Genomic DNA, 20,920 nt, shown 5'->3' with positions numbered 1-20,920 from the left:
AGATCCAGTTAAGACCAAATTAAGATCAGGGTGGGCTGAATCCTCTATGGCTTACAGGTGTCCTTATGAAAGGGACACTCACAGGGAGACACCGCTGTGCAAGAATGAGGCCAGAGATCAGGGTGACGCTGGGGACAGGCCTGGCGGGGCGTCCTCGCAGACCTAGAAGGAAGTGGCCCTGATCTCAGACTCTGGGCCTCCAGACTGCGGGAGAGGACATTTCTGTTGTTCAGGCCACCCAGTGTGTGATCCTTTGTCCGGGCCGCCCGGGACACACTCCCCAGGTGGTTCCAATGTGTTGGCTTATTGGAAACAAAACAGCAAGGTTCCTCCTCACTCATGAATGTTCACATCCCTGGGGCTCTTTCTTGGAAGTGACGGGGTTCTGGAGCACTCTGGGGACAGCGCTAGATTCTGACAGAGGACAGGTCTTTTTGGGGTGACTCTCTGGAAGGCCCAGGTGAAGGGAGGGTCCTTGATCTTGGGTGCAGACAGGTGGGCGTGGGAAAGGTCACCGCGGGCTTCACCTCACAACAGATGCTGTGGCCGCCTACTGATAACCACCGCAGGGCAGGGGGACAGGAGGCAATATTGGTGCAAAGCTCTCAGATAAGAGATGCAAACAGGGCCCGCTGTCGTTCCTGGCAGGCCATCAAAGCCCGTCACCCACCAGGGAGCGGGTGTTCCGGGAACTGTCCTGGTGTGCAGCTGGTCACATGGCACAGTCACAGCCGTCCTGCCCCAGCACCCGCCGTCCACGGCTGCTGGACACAGGAGGGGTGTCGAGCGTTCCGAGAGAGGCTGCAGGCACCGAGGGGGCGTCGGGGGTACAGCTGGGGGCGTGCGGGGGTACAGGGTGGAGAGCCCAGGGTGGGAGGCACCTGTCCACACAGCAGCTCCTGTGCTACGCTGGGCTGTGCTGGCCATCCTCCAGGACGGGGTTCCCACGGGCGACTACCCCAGACAGTGTGGCTGTTACAACCGGGGGCGGGGTGCTACTGGAGCTTAGTGTGGGGGCCAGGGGTGCTGCTCAGCTCCCCACAGTGCACGGGACAGGCCCCCACAAAGAATCACCTGGCCCCAAATGCCAACGGTGCTGAGGGAGGGAAACCCTGATCGCAGCCCGACTTCCCGTAAGATGCTCTGAGATGGGGCTGTTCACTGGTTGTTTCAGGGGCTGTGCTGCTCCTTGTGGGCACAGGGGTGGGGTATACGATTCCGTGTGATTCCCAAGAAGCCGAGTGTGGTCTGTGGGCCCTCCCCGTCCTCAGAGATGGGGTTCTGCCCAGATGGAATGCCGGGGCCAGAGGCAGGATGCGAGCTTCACCCAGAGCGGAATCATAAGCCACACCTCCCACCTGTTCAGAGCCTCCCCCGAGCACCTCCTTATTCCTCCTTGGACTCTACCGTCTGCTCACCATCCAGGGTGACCCCGTTGAAGGCAAATCCGCCTCTATCACTTGTTGCTAGAAACCTTTCAGCAGCTTCTGTGTGCAGTTAGGGAAAATTTCACAACCCCTCCCAGGGTTCCTTAGCCCCAGCCTGGTCGACCCCTGACCCCTGGGCCTCCCCGCTGGTCTACCGACTCCAGGTCTCCTGCAGGGCCCTTGCATGGCGCTGCCCTCTGCCTGCAAAGCCCCCGGCCATCCTCAGGACTCCCTTCTCAGCTCTGTAGCTCTGTTGTCAGTCATCAAGACCTCCAGTGAGCCTCCCTCTAAAGAGGCCCTCTTGTTCCTTCATTCTCCATCTTCACCCTGGTGTATTTTTTTTTTTTTTTTGGTAGTGCTTAATCACCATATGATGTGTTTATTTATCCATTTATTCTCATGGTTGTTTACAGTCTATCTCCTCCACCAGTCTGAAGCTCAAAGGAGGCCGGGCACTGGTTGGCTGTGGTCTGTACTGTGTGCTCAGCACTAAGCACGGGGCGGGTGGAGGACCAGGGTCTCCTGAAGGTGCAGACCTGAGACCACAGCGTGGGCCCCCCACTACCTGCCAGCCCAGTTCTTCTCAGGAACAGACCTGGGAGGTGATGGGCCTTTGTGCACTCGCTCCGAAGAAAGAAGAAAACTCACTGTAGTGGGGTGAATGGTGGTCCCTGCTCCCCCAGAAGATACGGCCATGTCCTAATAATCCTCAGAGCCTGTGGCGTGACTTTATTTAGCAATGGCATCTCTGCAGACATGATTAGACTGAGCCTCGTGAGATCAACCCGGATTGCCTGGTCAGGTGCGGAATCCAGTGACAGATTTCTCACATGAGACACGGAAGAGAGAAGCACAGGGAGAGGCCGTGTGCAGATGCGGGCAGAGGTCGGAGGGACGTGGCCACAAGTCAAGGGCGCCTGGAGCCACCGGAGCTGGGAGAGGCAGGAAGGACCCTTTCAGAGGCCTCCCAGGAAGACTGCAACCCTGCCTACACCCTGACTTCACATTTCTGGCCTCCAGTACTGCGAAACAAGCAATTTCTGTTGAGGCAACTTCTTGCAGCAGCCTGGGAAACTTATACCTGCCCCAGCAGATGCTCAGAAGTCTGCCTGTGCTCCAGTCATGCTGTAATCCGTGAGGTGCACTGGCTAGGCGGGGGGATGTTGGCTCCTAGCCTGTGTCTGCGAGAGGTGAGGGAGTTGCTGAGAAATCAGCCAGCGTCACCTTCCTGCAGTGGAGGGCAGGGAGAGTGGAGGGGTCGAGACGGAGAGCAGATTGCCTTGTAATCAAATCCAGAAGCTGCCTCGTAAACCTCATTCCCAGAGACCCTCCAGGTCCTGCGCGTGGGCAGCACAGCGGTGGGTTTGATTCCTTCAAGCAGGCAGATTCCTGGAGCCCGGCCACCCGGTGATTCTGGCCGAGGATGGCAGGGAGGATTCCAGGCGTGTCACTGAAGCAGTGTCGTCTCCCTGGGGCCAGAGCAGTCAGCCGACCATAGTCATTCTCTGTGCTGGGGGCCCTGTGGAAAGAGCGGGCCATGCACTCTGACGGAAGGGCTGGGAGCCACTCCTTGTTAACCCTCTGGGGGATATCAGAAGAGGGAGGGTGACCCCTAGTCTCTTCCCAGCTGTGACTATGACAGTCCCATGAAATGCTGGGACAGAACCCCACACCCTGTGCTGGGCAGAGCAGATGGATGCGGGAACAGGGCCTGGTTGAGTCCTGATGGCTCACCGCTGGTGTTTCGGGTGCTTGGATGTGTCCTTTGTCCTCTCTGAGTCCCAGTTTCTCCATCTATGTTGGGGGAAGGGGACAAAGAAGGCCACAGCTGAGGGAATAAGAGCCTGGAGTGAGGCCTGGGTTTGAACCAGACTCTGCCACTCACTGACTCCGAGTGGCGCTGAGGATGTCACTGACTCCTCCAAGCCTCAGGTACTTTGCTGTAAGAAGGAACCCGCCGTAGGGCCTGCCGATGGGGCTGTTGCAAGGTTCAAAGAGAAAATGTGTGTCCAGTTCTTAGCATCTCGGTGTAGCCCCCTCCCCGGCAAAAAGGAAAGATTTTGTCACTCACATCACAGGAGTCTGGGTGTGAAATTATTTGAGTTCCAAATAGTCATTACGGCTAGCAGCTGTGTGACCTTGGCTAGTTCACTTACCCTGTCTGGTTTTCCACTTTGCTTTTCTGGAAAACTACCATTAGAGGACCCATCACATGAAGGATAAAGTGAGATTTCGGCCTCGCACAGTGCTCAGCACCCAGGCGGTGGCCCGTACCTGTCGTCTGTCGTTATGGTGGTGCCCTGCCCCCAGTCACACTGACCTCTGCGTGTGGCCACCTGGCCAGGTGCTCTGTCGGTGGCAGTCTCAGACCCATTCCTTTTGGGTTCTTCTCCCTCTCCTCCCTATTCATCCCTGGCTCCCTCCAGGCCGTGTGGCCTCCTGTCCAGGCACTCCATGCTGGGCAGGCAAGAGCCTCTCTCTGCCCAGTCCCCGGACCTCTGCAGGCCTCCCTGATTGTCCATGAGGACCCAATGCCCAGCTTCTGGACAGCCACCGAGGGACCACCGTGTTCTACGTCCCTGCTCCTTCTCCAAACACTCAATATGAGATGTGCTTTTTAAATTCTTCGACAGAATGCTTTTTACAGGGCCGAAGGGCTGATAAATCTTCCCCATGTCCTGGCCGCTGGGCCTCCGGGAAGTCTCGGTGGGAGCAAGCGGGCTGGGGGCAGCTCCTGTTTTCTCCTGGAGCCCGTAGGGGAGCTGAGAGTGGGGTGCCGGGGCCCCTGTGGTCTCAGGAGAGCCGTGTTACCTGTCTAGAATCTCTCGAGAAGAGCCTCGAAGCTCCAGGGTGGGACCCCAGAGCTGGGGTGGGGCTCCAGAGCAGAACTGGATGTCGGGGGGTCTGTTCTGGGGGGTCCTTCCCCAGGGGTCCTGCTCTGGGTGGGGTGCAGTGCAGCTGGGAGACACACACTTGTCTTGCACACTGTGGAAAACCCTGCCTGCCTGCGGGAGCCCCTGCGATGCCCCTGGGCTCTTCTGGTTGGGGGGTTGCCCTGTGAAGGAAGTGGGCTGACGTGAGTGAACAGGAGCAGGGCTTGTGGAGGGGACAGAAGGAAAGTACCTTCATGAGAATGTGGGACAAACAACAGGCTTAGCTCACTCTACCGTCTGTGTTCACACTCCCCTGGACGTTGTCACGGGCCTGCTTAGGTGGCAGAAAGTCACTGAGCTGTACATTTATGCTGTTGTTCAGTTGCTCAGTCGTGTCTGACTCTGTGACCCCATGGACTGCAGCACGCCAGGCTTCCCTGTCCTTCACCACCTCCTGGAGTTTTCTCAGACTCGTGTCCCTGGAGTTGGTGTACACTTATGAGGGTGAGTTTTCCCCTGTGTTCATATTCAGTAAAAAGTTCAAAAAGCGTTTGTTGCCCACAACATCTGAAATCATACCAGCATGTTGAAAATGTGTGTCATTTGTGGGTGCTGGGATTCCATGGAATTTGCCCGCTCCCCTACCCCCATGTCTTCCGACCTTGTTCCTTTAGTCTGTGTTTCCTGTTTTACAATGAATATATGGTACATTACATGTTTAAAGATGGACACTCACACCCCTGGGGGAAGTCTGCCTTTGTCACACCTCGTGTCCAGGTGCGGCTTCTCATCCGAGACCTGGGATTAGCATCCCTGGATGCAGGGCCTTCCATTGCATGCAGACAGCACCCTGATCTCAGTGGCTTTTTGCAGTGGAGCCTGGCAGACCTTCCTAAGATAGTGCTGGGGAGGCAGAGGCTGGGGGGGAAGGCAGGGTGATGTCACTGGTCAGGAAGCCCCTCAGTGCAGAGGCGGGGACAGGCATTGTCTGGCCCAGCCCCTTCCTTTAGAACTCAAGATCAACTGCTGGGCCTGTGGCCTGTGCATTCCTTCATTTGGCAGACATTGGTTGCACATCCGCTCAGGGCGGATCTTGTTCCAGGTGTCGGGGACACAGCTGTGAACGAGGTCCTCTCTTCCATGAAAGAACAGATATTGAGCCTCTTGAGAGCAAACCCCAGAATTCTGACCTCTGCTGTGTTTACCTTGGGTGGTTCTGTGCTTGTGAGTCCCAGCAGGGAGGACAATCTCCTCTCTCCTTCCTCTCGCGTGCTTTGCTTACTGATGGAGAAAGTGGAATCAGACAAATCGGGTCTGAATCTGAGCTCTGGTGGTTGTGGCTGTGCCCGTGGACACCTCACTCTGTGTCTCTGATCTCCTCTCTAGAGGGCTGTTGATGTCACCTAAATCACGAGACAGTAGGGAGGATGGAAGGGAAACCCATGTGAAAATTCCTGACACCCGCAGAACTCAGGCATGACTTCCTGGCCTCCTTGCTTGGTTTCCTTCTTAGAAGCTTTTGTGGATTTGGGTGGAGACGTGGGCTGCCACTTCCCTCCCTCGCTGTCTCTGTCTGCAAAGTCACATGACCCCCAGTCAGTGTGACCACCCTCCCCGCAGCCCTGGCCTCAGCACTTTCCTCAGATGCAGCCCAGGCGAGTCGGTCCCCAGGCTCTTGCTAAGACAGACTCAGCTGGGGTGGGAGCGCCTCACAGTGGCTTGTCAGCATCAGATGCCCTCTCCCCGGAAGGCACGGTGGGGTCGGTCTTGCAGGTCTGCTGCAGTCAGCTGATGCTGCGTAACAAACTGCTCCAAAGCCGTGGCTCATGAGTATGGGGGTGCCTGGGCACTCCAGGCGGCTCTCACTCAGGCTTTCTCATGTGGCTGCAGGGAGCTGGGCCTGGGCTCATCTCAAAGCTGGAGCTACCTGGCCAACTCTCTCCCTGCGTGGTCCCTCCAGGGTGGTCCCTGAGGGCAGCCAGAGTCCTAAGTGCTTCACATGCCTGACTCATTGGTCCACTGTGTGATGATCACATGGAAAAGAATTCTGGGCAGAAGGAACAGCAGCTGCAAAACCTCTAAGCTGGGAAGTGTCACTTCAGTTTCCCTCTCTGAGGTGAAAATGGTAATTCCTTGTGGGTGATGCTATTGGGTGAATGTGGGAGATGAAGCGGGTGAAGTGTAGGCAAGGTCCCATGCAAGGATTGGGAAGCTCCCCCACGACAAAAGGCATACCTTCCCAGGGCTCTGAGAGGCTGCTCCCAAGGAGAGTCACACACAGAGGGACCCCATTCTGCACACAGCTCGTCACCAGGGATGCCATGTGCCGACTCAGAGGCCTGGTCAGACTGGAATCTGGATGTGGGGACGTCTGTCACCAGACATGGGCATTTCTTCTGCCCCTAACACCAGTGTTATGAATGGCTCTAGTGTGCTTTGCTGACACCAAAAACAGCCCTCCACATGGTGCCCGTCAATAACGCTGTATTTTTAGTGGCAGCCTGCACTGGGGAAGCCGAAAACCTGAGCTTGAAAGCACAGGCAAGGCCTTGCAGCTGCCTGGACAGGGACGCGGGAGCCTGGGTTTGGGGGCAGGTCAGAGTGAGCTGGAGGTCAGAGGACTGGTCACATTTGTTTCTCAGGGCAGGACACCAGGCCCAGTCTCTGGGGGTGGCCTGTCTTTTGGCAGTGGGAGTCTGAACTGTGGTCCTGGTGTCTATGTCCCCGTCCAACCACTGCCCAACCAGGGCCTGCTCGGTGACTGCGAAGCCTGGGAGATCAGCTTGTGGACGCAGCTGCTGGCAGACGAGGCTTGGGCTCTCCCTGAGGCTTGGCCCTGGCGTCCTGAGAGCACCTGGCCCCTTACGGGGCAACGGGGGCCTCTCTGGTCTCACATTTGCCACTCCTGGTCTGGGGGCTCCGTGAGGGCTGTGACTGCCAAAGGGAGGACAGCCCCAGGGCAGGGGGCCCGTAAGAGCTATTCCTCCTCCTAGAAGGGCGAGGAAGCATCTAGAACCCGTGGACGGGGAGGGACTCAGAAGCCATCCCACCCACAAGCCAGGGAGACAGGTGGGAGACAGGGAGACACATCCACTACTCCCCAAGGCCCCTCTGCTCCTGGCTTCACTGGCAGGAGACTTGGAGGCGATCGTCAGTGAGTGTTACACTTCTTAGATCAAAGCAGTTTTGCCATAAAAAAGTGTTAGATGCTCATTAAACATTTTTTAAATAGTACAGAACAGTCTGAAGGGGGGAAAAGAAAACCAAACTGTTGCCATCAATCTGAAAGCACCCCTCTTTCACCATTTAGTACTTACGGTTGCAGACTTTTATGTATTTTGATTATTATTTCTTTCACTAGTCGTGTGTGTTTCCTAAACAGGCAGAGACTGTAATCCTGATTGGTGCTCTCCCTTTCTCGTCCTTCTTCTGTTCCTAGGCCTGTCTCCCCTCTCCTGCCCTGGCCCCGCTCAGAATTTTGCTGAATTTCCCCAAGCGAGCCTTTGGCCAGGAGGACACCGGGAGAGGGAGGCGGCGGTGGGGGAGGCCGCAGGACAATGGTGCCCTGTTTCCCGTGCGGGGCCGAAGTCCCGCTGGACCCCACTGGCGAGCGCGCTGGCTCCTTGCGGAGTCAGCATTCCACCCCAGGAGTGAGGGAGAGGCTAATTAAGAGGGCTCGCTCCTGCGTGAGCGCTGGCCGCACATCAGAGGGGCCAGGGTGATGACTGTTTTGCTCAGGAAGCTGGGGACATTGTCGTAGGGGAGGACAAGCCAGGGCACACTGCCCTTTATCAGTTTCCTCCTCCCCCCGGCTGCAAACAAAAGGCCGCCGGTACCTGGGGGCCGGGGAGACACCGTGACACAGGATGTTCCCAGCATTTTGGATGTTTCCTCCGCCGTCTGACTGATACGTCCTAGAGAAAGCACTGGGGTTCTCCAGGGAGCAAGGGGCTGTAAAAACTCCAAAACACGGTAATAACAAAGCCATAAATCTGGGCCTGCCACAGCGGCTCCAGGCCCAGGGCGACCAGCCCAGGCCACACAGTGTGGCCACAGGAGGCCCAGGGACTCAGAAACAGTCAGAGTCCAAGGGACAGAAGGTGGCATGAGCGATGTTCCCCACGGGGGGTGGGGGGTGGTTGGGGCTGGCCTTCATCAGGTGCGCAAGCTCTTCCTGCAAGGCACGAATGGGAGGTGGCTGGGGCCGGGACTGGGGGCAGCTCTGGGGTCTGGTGTCCAGAAGAGAAGGTGTGGATCACATCTCTGTTCTGTCTGAGCAGCAAGCTGCTTAGCCTTATGTGCTTGACTTCCCCCCTCGTAAAATGGGGCTAATAAAGGCACCCACTTTCGGAGTTTTCCCGTGAGGGTGAAGTGAGCTGGCACCCGTTAGGCACGTAGGGTGATGCCACGGAGATGGTCTGTACACACTGCACATCCGCCCTCCCTCCCGCCTGTTCTTCTCGTGAGCACCACATCCCTTCCACAAACAGCAGTCTCTCCAGGTGTTTTACAGAGAGGATTTAATTCAGTGGCATGGGTTAGTAGGTCGTGGTTGAGTGGAGACTTCAAGTAGGGACAGTGAGGTGCTTACCTGGATTAGCAAGAGCAGAAAGCCACCAGCACTTCCTGGGCTGGAGGAGGGGATGGTGTCACGGAACCCAGGAGCCAGGGCCACCTGGTGAAGGTTGGTGGGAACAGGGACCTTGGAAGGAGGGACATTCCCACAGGGGAGGAGCAGAGAGAGAAAGAAGGAGAAATACTCCAGCTTTTTACCTGCACTGCTGCACCATGGCCTCCCACTGACCAAGCTTACCCAGGAGTCTGAGAGCAAGGGAGCCTGGGAAATGTAGTTCTCTGAGCTGCAGAGCAGGGAGAAGTGGGAGGGGGCCATCCCGACCAGTCCAGACCAAAGGTCAGGTGACTGATGATGGGGTTCTGGGAAGAGATTTCCTGGCCTTGAACCCCAGCTTCCCACGTCTTAGCTGAGTGGCCTTGCTATGCTAAGTGCTTCAGTCTTGTCTAACTCTTCACGGCCCCGTGGACTGTAGCCCTCCAGGCTCCTCTGTCCGTGGGATTCTCCAAGCAAGAATACTTGGGTTGCCATGCCCTCCTCCAGGGGATCTTCCCAACGCAGGCATTGAACCCGAGTGACCTTGAGTGAGTTGTATAACATCTTTTGGCCTTGATTTCCTCATCCACAAAAAGGAGATGTTGACAGTTCTTAACGTATTGAGTTGTTACGGAGAGCGAACCTGATAACATACATGAAGCCATCAGCACATATTTCAGAATCCTGGGTTCAAGCAGAGATCAGATTGAGGCCTGAAAACATTGTCCAACTCTCAGCATGGCCCTGGCACATCTGGGCTTGGATTCCTTTTCAAAGAAGCAGGTATGACAACCACTTTCTTGGGAAGGAATCGCTCATAAAATCTTGCCACATCCTCTGCCAGGAATGACATAAGCTCTGTGCTGAAGGTGGCTTTTGGAGGGAGGGAAACAGGTTGAGGGCATCTCTCCCATCACCCACATTCCTCAGGGATTAGAAAATCATTAGCTAATGGAGACATTCACCAATGGCCGCTGGTCACTGGAAATGCGGGCATAGCCCTGCTTCTCATTTCCCCACCCAGGGATCCGAGTGTTCCTGACACCCTGGCACAGCCTGTTGGTGTGACTTCTCATGCTGGTTGAGTACACTCTGAGCTCACAAGTGGGAAGAAAATGTTCCATTTCTGGATGGGGGCCTCCAAAGTGACTTCTTCACTTCCTGGGCAGATCCTGAGGGAGGCCACAGGGTGAGTAATTCTCACCACACCCTGGCCGACCAGCCAGTGGGGATCTCTGTTGCAGAGACGGGGCGATGGTGTCATGAAAGTCTGCCCACCTGCTCCAGACTGCATGGCAGGACCCCTAAGAATCAGAACATGTGAGGCACTGGCCCTTCTCTGGGCCTCCTGCCTGGGTCATGCTACTGACAAAGTGGGCTAGCTAAGCCGAACATGCTGGGGATCTGGGGGAAGCCAGATTTCAGATGTGTTTCATGTTGCTTCCCAACTGGCTCTAAGCTGAGCTGCAGAATCTGACGTGAGATAAACATCTGTCTCAGCGAAGTGTCCACAAAGAATGTGATGATGGTGTTGATGGTGATGATGGGGATGATGGTGGTGGTTAGTGGTGATGTTGGTATTGGTGGTGGTGATGATAATTGTCATTTTTGGAGTGTTTGCTGTCAGCCTAGCACTATGCTAAGTGCCATATACATTCCATTTAATCCTCCTCAGAGCCCAGTGACCCAGATGAAGACACTGAGGCTCAGAGGAGTGAAGTAAGCTGCCTGTGGTCACACCACCGACAGGTGACCAGGTCCAGAAGTAGTAGGTCTGTCTGATTCCAAAGTCCACATGCACCTGTCCTACATGCTGGCCCCACGGCAGGCGCACTGCTAAAGCCTGCGGATGCTGTGGTCAGCCAGGTGCAGGCAAGTGAGACCTGGAACATGTGGTCCTGGCGCAGTGAAACGAGACTTGCTAAGGAGCAGACTACTGTCCCGGCAAAGCCGCCAGGGCCATCAGACTTCGGGCACCACCCCCACCAAGGGCGGAGAGCATACACTGGCATCTTGGGTGGAGAGGAGCGGGGAGGCAGCCCTTCCCCCGGCGTCTCCTCACACCTTATCAGAGGGCGGCTGGGAGCTGAGTGGAGCCAGGGGCCGGCAGGGAAGACGGGAGGAAGAGACGCCAGCTTGGGTGTGTTGGGAGATGCGTTTGCTGGATTGGAAAGTGAGGACAGAGAAACATGGGATCCTGACTGCCAGCCCAGGAGGCGTGTGCACAGACCTGTGTGATGTGGGCTCCAGGGACTCAGGATTCCAGAACCTTCTCTCCCAGGACTTTGGACAGGAGACTGCAGTCTCCTAGCCTCGTTTCCTCGCTTTCGTCAGTACCCAGGTAGTGACAGATAACTGCTCCTAGAGTCATCGGAGGTGTGAGTGAACCAGTGCCCAGGAAGCTTCAGAACAAGTCAGCTGCATCGGGGTGGGGGGCCTTCCCTCCTCTGACAGGTCCAGAAACAGGCTCAGAAAGGTCAGGTCTAAGAGGCAGGGCCAAGGCAATAACTCAAGGCCTATCCTGCAGCTTCGGCACAAGGCTCAGGCCTTTACCGCCCCTGGGTCCTTGTGCAGTCATCTGTTGCCCCAACTCCAGCATCACCTCTTCATCTAAATGGAAAACACAGGCATCATGCGTGTGTGCATGCGAAGTCACTTCAGTCGTGTCCGACTCTTTGCGACCCCATGGACTGTAGCCCATTAGGCTCCTCTGTTCATGGGATTCTCCAGGCAAAAATACTGGAGTGGGTTGCCATGCCATCGTCCTGGGATCTTCCCAACCCAGGGATCAAACCCATATCTCTTGCATCTCCTGCATTGGCAGGCAGGTTCTTTACCACTAGTGCCACCTGGGAAGCCTGCCGGCATTACAGGTTTATGGTTTATTATAATATCACTGATGTAAAGAGAATTGAGTTCTCTTTTGGTGTGGGAACTGCATAATGCCTTGTAAGATGGTTGGGGACCCCCCAGTGGGATGTGACACCGAGTAGGGACGTGCTGGCCCAGCTACCCATCTGTTCTTGAAGAAGCATTTGGTTTTAAGAACGAGAAGGCAGTAGAGAAAATGGGAGGGAAGCTGCCGTTTGCCTTCCACCCTCAGAACCGTGGCAAGAAGAGCCAGTGCACGGGGCAGAGGGCCACCGGCAAGCTGGAGGGCTTCCACCACCCTGCTGTAGAGCCCGTCCTATGACACCTGCACACCGCAGGTGAGAGAGGGCAGCTCAGGTGGGCCATGCTCCAGGATCACCGCTGAGGGGCCGGGATTCCCCTCCTGCTCCGACTCTGGGGCTCCTGGCTCGACTCCAGGCTGCCACTCGAGAGATAAGAGTCCTGAGTGCAAAGCCCAGCTCATCCTGTGGGATAGGAAGGAAAGACTCCAGACATAATTAGAAGTGCTTCGGAGGGAGTGGAACGTTCTCAGGAAATGTATTCTCATTAGAGCTGGCCCCTTGCCTCCTGAGAGAGAGTGCCGGCGTGCTGATCGAGCCTGCCCTTACCTCCCCACCGCCTACATGACATCCTCTTCATCGAGAATGGAGCCAAAAATCACGTTTGCTCCCCTGCATGGGCCTTTCTTTCTGCTGCAGGTCCGAAGAGAATCTGAGAGGCTTCCAGCTCCCCAAGGAGGGGGGGGATGTAGGCTCCCCTGGTTTAGGGCATTCTCATCGTAGCTCAGTTGGTAAAGAATCTGCCTGCAATGCAGGAGACCCTGGTTCAATTCCTGGGTTGTGAAGATCCGCTGGAGAAGGGATAGGCTACCCACTCCAGTATTCTTGGGCTTCCCTGGTAGCTTAGCTGGTAAAGAATCTACCTGCAATGTGGGAGACCTGGGTTTGATTCCTGGGTTGGGAAGATCCCCTGGAGAAGGGAAAGGCTACCTACTCCAGTATCCTGGCCTGGAGAATTCCACGGACTGTAGCCCATGGGGTCACAAAGAATCAGACATGACTGAGTGACTTTTACTTCACATCACCCACTGGATTCAGAAACGTCGCCTACTTTGTTCTGTGCCTCAGTTTCCCTGTTGTCAGGTGGCCTGAGAACGAACAGAGGAGGGTATTGCGTGGCAGGCCTCCAAGGTCCTCACTGGGCCCTCAGACTCCTCCTCCTGAGAAGAAAACCGAGAGAGGGCAGAGTTGCCTTGTGGCGGGAAGCAGGGCTCTAGAGTGAGGCCATTGGCTCTGAGGTTCTGAGTGCTGAGGGGGCATCACTGTGGTCAGAGGTCACCGACAAGCCTCAGCAAGGATGGGACATATGTCCCTGTATGCGTCTCCTCTGTATCTCACGCTTCGAAGTCCTCCTGGTCACACTCAGATGCGTATTCCAGGTCTGGGACCCGTGAGACTCAGCGCTTCACTGACTATGACACGCCTTCCCACATGCTGATGGCAGAGGTGAGGTGGCGCTGGGAGCCTCGGGGTGCTTTCTCCCTCTTGCTGGCCCATGACTGCAGTCGGTCTTGGTGCCGATGTCCAGGGAGACAGGCCCACGTCTTGTTGAGGCTTCTCCTGGAGGTTCCGCCCGGCCTGGGCTGAGCGGGCTGCAGCATCAGTGCCCAGGTGTCGGTGACAGTGCCACCCATCATGGGTGCTTGTGCGGCACGGGGAGGGGAGACCTTGAGCAAACTCCAGGAAGAAGAAGCCCCGTTCTCCCTGCTTTCCCAGAACCCAAGGGCTTCCACTTCGGGAACGTGTTGATTTTGAACCTGAGCCCGTCGTGGACCTGGACACGGATCAAAGAGGGTGTATTGTTTTTCCTAAAAGTGTTGGGACACATCAGATCAGCAGAATTTCAGGTGCTGTGACTAAGCGTTTCCTCTGCGGCTACCACCTTCCCCGCCCACCCCTCGAGGAGGAGGAATACAGCTCTCTGCCTCAGGGAGGCGCCCAGCGTGGCACTCAAGGTCATGCGACTTGGCGTCCACAGAACAGGTTTGAATGTGCCTTTACCAGCTGCTCAGACGACCACGGGCAAGCGCCTCTGCTTCCCTGGACCCCGGCGTCTCTTATTGACAGTGAGGGTAAGCGTGGGTGTTCCTCACAGCGTGCTGTGTTCAGGATTAGTGAGAAAATGGGAAATGCATGCAGGTCCCTCGCAAGGAATTTGGCACAGAGTGGCTGCTTGGTTAGTGACCATGTCCTTCCGTTGGCCCCTCCAGAGGTCGCCTCACACCCCAGTGCGTTGTCCCGACCTCCCCTCTGTAAACACCTGCTTCCCTTCTCTGAGTGCGCTCTTGGCGTGGAGATGGAGTGGGGCTGTGCAGGGGGTCAGTGCCCCCAGTGCACCCCTCCCGTGTAAGAAGTGGGAGAAGGTGGGCAAAAGCCCAGCCCTTCTGTCCCTCAGGGCGATGATTCCAAGGTGTCTTCCACGGCTGCCCAAGCATCCCCAGCAGGCCAGCACCCCCTTTCCGCCCCCCCCCCCAACCTTTCTCATTATGCCCCCAGGCTGGTTCCTCCCTCCCGTTCGCATCCCCCAATCCCCTCCAGGCGCTTCCTGCATGCATCTCTAAAACAGCTCATTGTCCCCACGTGTGCTTGCGGGGATGGGGGGTCCCGACCAAGACTGGTGTCTCTACAGTGCTGGATGCGGGTCTGGATGCTGGGTGCTGGATGCAAGTACTCATGTACTTGCTGTGCAGACTTTCCTACAGGAGCTCAGAGGCACGTGGAGCTGGATGGGGAGCAAGGGGCCTGGAGGCCCACGGCAGCACCGGGCCTGGGCTCCACCCTGGAATGCTGGGCGCCATGGTTGTTTGGGGTGGGAGGCAGTAGAGCTTTAAAACTCACACCTGAGTTTTAGCTTCAGAGTCTGGAATCCAGGCATCAAGGTGTTGTCTAGACTTCCTCATCTTTCTGGAAGGTGGACATATGGCTTTTGCAATAAAGAAAAAAGATATTTGGAAGCCCTAAGAGTGGTGTGACACAGAGACTTGTGCTGGTGGATGAGGGTCGTGGAGTCAGGCCAGCTTAGGGCAGTGAGGTCAGGCTTCAGGATTCCTGTAGAATCTGGTGAAGTTGATGGATTTTGGTGGCAGGAGAGTGGACTCCCGCATGGGATTCCGCACCTGGTGCAGGTGGGCTCACAGAACCACAGAGCAGAGTGGGCCCAGTGATCACTCAGCTTGGATGAGTTTTCTAACAACTCAGGCAGGACATTCTGAGGATGTTGGAGCTGAATGCTCAAGCCTTGATGCTGGGGATGGGCTGCCACCCACCTACTCCAGGGAGAGTCTGAGAGAGTAGAGGCCTTTCTCAGCACGCGGGACCCACAGAGGTTGGGCGAGCAGGGACACAGGCAGGACCTTTATTGCAGGTTGCCGCTTAGATTTGGGAAGAACTTTGGAACCTGGGTACAACACTGGCATGCAGGCGAGTGGTCGTCAGCGACGCTGGGTGGCACGGCCAGCCCTCTGATCCCCAGGCTGGCACTGTGGGGGGAGCTGGCGGTCTGTCCCTGCTCTGGCCGCCTCAAGCCTCCACAAGCCACCGCCCAGCCTGACTCCAGGGACACCGAGCGTCTTGTGCAGGAACATTCGAAGGCCCTAGAGTCTGCTGTTGATTTTTGAACTGCAAACAAGAATGTATTCATTCCCTGGGCTTCGCCATAGCCTTACATTATCCACTTAGAGTCACGTTACAAAAATAGCTTTCAACCGTCTTGCTTGAAATATTGGACACATCCACTCACTGACAGGGAGGTTTCGTTTGGTCGTCTAGCTGGGCTTCAGGGCATAACTTTTCACGCTGATGGTATACACACCCGTCACTTTGACACGAAAGGGGATGTTGGTATTTATTTTTCCCTTGAGAAAATGATGGGGGAACAGGCGGAATAAAAAGAATTTCCAGAATGGCCCGCACCAACCCTCACCACGACTCTGCGGGTGTGGAATTTTCCCAGGCCTCGAATTCTTTTGGTTTGAGAAAGAGCCCCTTTTCTACCCTAAAGAGCGGGGGCCTCCTGGCGATATGAGCTCCTCTCACCCCGGCTGTCCACACTCCCAACATTTGGGGAGGCTTAAAAAAATGCCAGTACTGAAGCCCCACCTGAGGTCCATTCAGTCTTCATCCCTGATGGCACCGATGGGCGGCCAGTTTGAGAAGCCCTGCGTCAGCCAGCCCTGCCCTTGGGTTGGAGAACGAGGAGGTCGCAGGGACTCAGAGTCGTGTGTGACCAGGGGTGCATCTGTGTGATCACTGCCTAGGCTGCCAGTCCTCCTGCTGCTGCCCCACCCAGGGCACTCCCATCTCCCACTTGGTGACCCCCTCTTCTTCTGCCACCCTCACCCAGGGCGCCCCCAACTCCCACTTGGTGACCCCCCTTCTTATTTTATTTATTTTTATTTTTTATGACATTCAATTCAGTTTTATTTAAAAAACAAAACAAAGCTTTTAACTTCGAGGTAACCGTAGATTCATATGCAGTTGTAAGAAGTAATAGAGCGCGACCCCCGATACCCTCATCCAGGTCCCCCATAGCAACCCCTGCGTCCCCAGAGTGTGGCAACACCGGCAGGAAACCCACCCCACCACGACCCTTCCACCCTGTTCAGATTTCACCGGAGTTCACTCATTTGTGTGTGTGTGTGTGTGTGGTTTGTCCTGTGTAGTTTTGTGACACTGGTCCACTCATCCAGGCAGTACGCAGGACAGCTCCGTCGCACCCCAAGGATTCCCTCATACTCCATTCTGTAGCCTCCATCTCTCCCTCCACTCCTCAGCAGACGCCAGCCCGTTCTCCACCTCTGTCATTTTGTCACGTCGGCAGTGTTGTACAGATGGAATCACACCGTGTGTAACCTTTTGGGACAGGATTTTTTCACTCAGTGTCATTTTCTTGCGGTTTATCCATGTTGTCTGATGTGTCTGCGACTTTCCATCGCTGTGAGGTTCTCCCCACGGCCTTGCACCACTCCCTGTGTGATGCTCACCTTGGGAAAGACACTGGGTTTGTGTCAGCTCTTCTCTCCTTTGAACAAAACCCCATTCACAAGTTTTTATGTGACATAAATCTTCATCAAACATGAAAATTTTCATGACTTTCAGTGAAAATTTTTGTGAACCCCATCTTCTCATCGGTCTTCCTGCTCAGCCGCTCATGCCTGGCAGCTCATGAGAATGAGCTTCTCATGTTCCCTTCACGACGCAAGCCTGACCCTGCCGCCACCCTTGAGAGTGTCGGGTGTGCCGTTCAGAGCCCAGACTTTTTCACCCCTTGGCTGGGTGCAAGCCTGCTCCTCACTCCCAGGCCGAGGGCTGTCAATTCCTTTCTCTCTCTCTATGCTGGAGCATCCCCACCTGGAAAATACAAACCAGAATAGCGCCCACCTCCCAGACTGCCGTGGGGATGATGCAACTGCATGTGTGTAGTGCTCTCAGCTCCATGCCTAGCACATAGTAAACATCCGATAAGCGTTAGCTGTTGGCTATCCCCATCTGCCGGGCCCTGTCCCTCCCTGAACTCCCGTCAGCTCTGCTCTTCTTCCATCCCCCAGGCTCGCTGTGCTCCCTCTGAGGCTCTAGTTCATGCCACCCTCTCTTCATGGGACACTCTTCCTTTCCTCTCTTTCCTTGGTTAATATCACTTCCTCTAGGAAGCCTTCCCTGACTCACCGGCCAGGTCAAGGGTCTTTGAAATTCACTGGGGCACCTACTCCGTTTTCAGGTCACTCACCACAATTGCTAATCATCTGTGTGTCTTTCTAGACCCAGCTCCTACAAGGGAAAGAATCGGGTCTTCTTCGTCCGCTAAATGGTGGCACATGGGTCTAACAGGTGCACAGTTGGTGCTGTCTCACGGATGAGTGAGTGAAAGACTCTCATCGTTGGCACAGCGGGCAGCACTCTCGGGCCACTGCCTCTCAGTGCCTGCCCCTTTGGGCGGGACCGTGTGGTCCACACCCACACGCCAGGCACATGGGCAAGAACAAGCCTGGACCCTCCCCTTGGTTCCTCGGCAGCATATTGACTCTGCCTCTGAGCGGGCCTGGGTGGACGTCCCTGCTCAGGGTGGACATTGCCTATTCCTTCTCAGGGCCCTCCTCTGTGCTGTGGTATATAGACCTTGGCATCTCTGTAGCTTTTTCTGTGTAGCAGCCTCTTCCCTTTTCTTTCTTTCTGTTTGTTGACGTGAAGTCCACATAATATAAAATTAACTTTAAAGCAGAGAATTCCGTGGCCCTTAGTGCATTTACTGTGCCATACAATCACCTCCTCTAACCGGGTCCAAATGTTCTAGTCACCCAAAAGGAGACTTGGTACCCAAGGTGACACCCCCTCATTCTGCCCTCCTCCATCCCTGGAAACCACCATCTTCTCTCTGTCTCTGTGGATGTACAGGTCCTGGACCTTTCATACAGACAGACTCATGAATACGTGGTCTTCTCTGATGGCTTTGTTCACTCACTGTGGTGCTCGTGAGGTCCTTCCGTGTTGTAACGTGTCAGGACTTCACCCCTTTCAGTGGTTCAGCGGTGTTCCGTTTGTATGGAGCGGCTACACCTGTGTTTATCCACCATCAATGGGCGTTTGGGTCATTTCCACCTTCGTGGGTTCTGTGAATGGTGCAGGCAAGAACACGGGTGTACAGGTCATTGAACACCTGCTCTCCACTGTAGGGGCCATACCTCGGAGTGGGAATGCCGGGTCGTATGCTGATTCCATGTTAACCTTCTGAGGAGCTGGCAGACGGTTGTCCACTGTGGCTGCCCTGTGCTACATTCCTTCGGTGTGTATTTCTCTCCTGGTTTCTCTGAAGCATGTCTGCTCCGGATGTCGCCCCCGGCCCGTGACCCTAGCCATCCTCTGGCCATCCTCCCTGCCCCACCCCTGCTTCCCTTCCCTATGTGGACACCAAGGGGCTCCTTGTCTTGGTTGGAATCCTCGCCTGCTGCACGCAAGTTGGATGCTGTTGGGGCAGTCACAGCCTTCCTGAGTCTCCGTCTCAGCCTATAAAGCAGGGGTGATGGAGTTGTCATGAGGATGCAGTGAGCTGTGACATAGGCAGTACTGGCAGCGGAACTGCTCATCATAACTGTGACCACGAGCTGTCCCTCCTTCACATGATCCCACAGGAGGAGAGCCCGGCATGGCCCCTGCCCCGGGCCTTATAAGCAGTTGGAGAGATAAGGCTCCTCCACAGGGCCTAACCCTTGGAGGGTACTTGGTTACCGCTTACTGGTTCTGAAAATGACATGAAACAGCAGTATAATGGATCCATGTTGGATTTTATGGTGCAGATTGAAAATGAGCTATTTGAGAAGCACTTGTAGTCTATTAGTTTGTGGTACAGATACATTTATAATGTGGACAGCTGCAGTACTGACCTAACCGTGCGTGTAACTCATTTTATCTTCTCCACACCCCTCCAAGGTAGCCCTTGTTGTCCCATTTGGCCGAGAGGTAAACTGAAGCTCTGAGAGGGAAGGAATCCAGATAAGTGGGGGCAGCAGTAATGGGACACAGGTTCACCTGGCTCAGAAGCCCCTCTCTGCATGCTCTGAGTTCTTTCTCACACACTCTTCCAGCCCCAAGACAGTCTCGTGTCTTTCCATGAACAGAGGGGACCCCCCGCACCCCTTGGGAAAAGGGACACTGCAGAGAGCTGTGAATCTCCTGGGTCCCAAAGTTCCGTTGGGCTGTCTGAAATGCTCCAGCCCCTGCACAGTATTTGTTTTTGCCCTCCTGCGAGTATTTCCATTTGCTTTGGATGGAAAAACAAGCCTTTCTGTTGTTGTGAACATTTCAAAGGGACCCGCCAGGCCACAAGATATCCGCTGGAATGCCGTACCAGGAACCGTGCGTTGATTCAGATGTATTGATTTTTATCAGCTTTTGACCCTATTTATTTATGAAAAATGTCTAGCTCCCAAATATGGTTGCTTTGAAGGCATAAGTGATAAGAGGATGACTGTGTCCCCAAAGTGACAAGGCTCTTCTGTGCCCACGTTGGGTGCAATGAGGCTGGAGCCCCGACTTGAGTCCAGGAATTGAGTGAAGTCAGAGTCTGCCATATCCACAGCATGTAGTCTAGGGAAGCTGGGATGTGGAAGCCATTCTGGTGTCTGTGATGCCCTGGGGTGCTGAAAGTGGGGGTGGGAACTTCTGTGTCAGGAGAGGAAGGCTGTGAAATGGACCTGAGCTCAGGTTGGGTCCATCAGAACCATAAGCCTGGACTCTGTGCCCGGGACATTGCAGTGAGGAAATGGCCAGGCGCCCGGGATGCTGCAGAGGGATGACCTCTGAACTGACAGGGGCGCTGTCAGGGTCCACGGAGGGAGAGTGGCCAGTACTGCAGCGCCGTCAGGCAGGGCCCTCGCCATCTGGACACTGAGGGGCGGGCACCTTACTCTGCCTGCCTATGGTGTTATTGGCAGCTGGGGCCTCCATGTAGAAAATATCGTCAGTGTAGGCAGGCATTGTGCCCTTTCACTAGTGCTCAGAGAAGTCAGCTTCTGGAACCCGACTGGGCAGCACACCCAGTGAAAACACTCAGAATACCTAAATCTCAGGACCATACTCTCACCTCAAGTCTAGAATCGGTGCACCAATGAGAAAACAGCACAAGATGAATAAAGCAGGGTCCATCCACACAGTGCAGTATTACTCACCAAGAAAGGAGGGAAGCGCTGACACAGCCATTACCACATGGATGGACCTTGGAAACACTGTGCTGAGTGAAGAAAGTCAGATGCCGGAGACCACATGTTGTACGAATCCACTTGTCGGGACATGCCCATAGCAGGCCCATCTGCAGAGCAGAAAGCAGACTAGTGGTGGCCAAGAGCTTGGGGAGATGGGGGTTCAGGGACGGTGGCTAACGGGTACTCAGTTTCTTTGGAGGTGACAAAAATGTTATAAAATCAATTGTGGTGATGGTTGCCCAACTCTGTGCATAGATTAAAACCCATTGAATTGTATACTTTAAATGGGTGGATGGTCTGATGTATGAATGACTTCTCAATAAAGTGTTGAAAAGATGGAGGGGTGGGTGTTCCTGAGACCAAGTAC

The sequence above is a fragment of the Muntiacus reevesi genome, chromosome 2, assembly GCF_963930625.1.
Source record: "Muntiacus reevesi chromosome 2, mMunRee1.1, whole genome shotgun sequence".
Lineage (NCBI taxonomy): Eukaryota > Metazoa > Chordata > Mammalia > Artiodactyla > Cervidae > Muntiacus > Muntiacus reevesi.
Note: the sequence above shows the minus strand (reverse complement) of the source record.